The following is a 1342-nucleotide window of genomic DNA, read 5'->3' on the forward strand; positions in this document are numbered from 1 at the left end:
ATTAGGCCTGAGCCTCCGGCACGGCTGCTGGGAGATGGGTTTCTGAATGGCATCCAGCATGCTCTGTGGGCCACCAGATGAAAGCACTGAGGCCAAGAGGCAGCAAAATGGGACTTTGGAGGCTCCCTGCAGGCCTCGGGGAAGCAAGGAAACAGCACGGGCTCATCACCAGCCCTGGGTGGACTCAAACCACCATCCTTTCGGTTAACAGCCAAACGCGCTGACCCATTGCATCACAGAGACATACGTGGCCAAGGCTGTATGGAGCACAAAAGTCGGGAATCAGCACAGGGTACGCTCTAGCATATGCATGTAGCTCTTAGACAAGCAACAGCAAGGCACTGGACTGGTATGCAGTGAAAGTTCTGTGGGAAGGAACCGAAAAGAGCACGGGGGCTGCGGTACAGCGCTTGCATACACTTTCTTTGGCCTGTTTTGCTGGAAGAGTTAGCAGGGCAAAATTCTTAGTCACAGGTCAGCGGGTGGGTTTATGCAAATTCTGGCCTCTGGGACCAGAGCTGGGGTGGGGGGGGGTGGGGAGCCGGGCCCCCACAACTTTTACCTCTCAGAACCATAACGTACTCTGAAAGAGATCGAATGGCATAAGCTTAAGGCAAGCAACTGCACCACTAACAACAACAAAGAGATCGAATGGCATAACCCTAACCCTAAGGCAGTGAGGCTCCTGATGGCTGTTTGTTCCACACTTTGATCTCACTCACCATGTATCAAGTGTGAGTTTCTCAGGCACTAGAATAGCTTTAACATGGAGTCATAGACATTCTCCTTAGGCATCCTGACATTATCTTACCACTCAAGTGTAGCAGAACCTGCAAACTCTGTATGTTCTTTAGAGCTAACCCTAGGAAAACAGCCAGGATCCCTTGCTTATGCTTAGAGGGTGTGCGGTCTCCCTGAAGTCCAACCAGCATCCGGGGTAGGGACAACAGTTTCTTCCTGACAGAGAATTTTATTCCATTCCCCCAGAGCTCAAGCTGATGGGGGCAAGTGTTTGTGCAGGTCTTTGCCTCCTCGTGAGTGTGTGAGGGGGAGCAATCAACCAGGTCTTTTGTTCACGGATGATCCACAATGGCTTGCCTGATGTCTCAGTCAGGGCCTTCTCTTGTTGGAAAGACGACGCCTCTTCTGGTAAACTAGCATTTCACACTTAGTAATGCTTCTCTCCTGACTGGTGGCAGGGTGGCGGCATGGGGGTTTACAGCTTTAGTGCCAATGCTTATATATCACCTTACAACATGGGCTACGGCTATTATAGGTGAGAAGAATGCATGCAGCAACTCACGAGCTTGTCATAAACTCTAAATACGAAACACATTTTTAT

This window comes from Gopherus evgoodei, unplaced genomic scaffold, assembly GCF_007399415.2.
Source record: "Gopherus evgoodei ecotype Sinaloan lineage unplaced genomic scaffold, rGopEvg1_v1.p scaffold_193_arrow_ctg1, whole genome shotgun sequence".
Lineage (NCBI taxonomy): Eukaryota > Metazoa > Chordata > Testudines > Testudinidae > Gopherus > Gopherus evgoodei.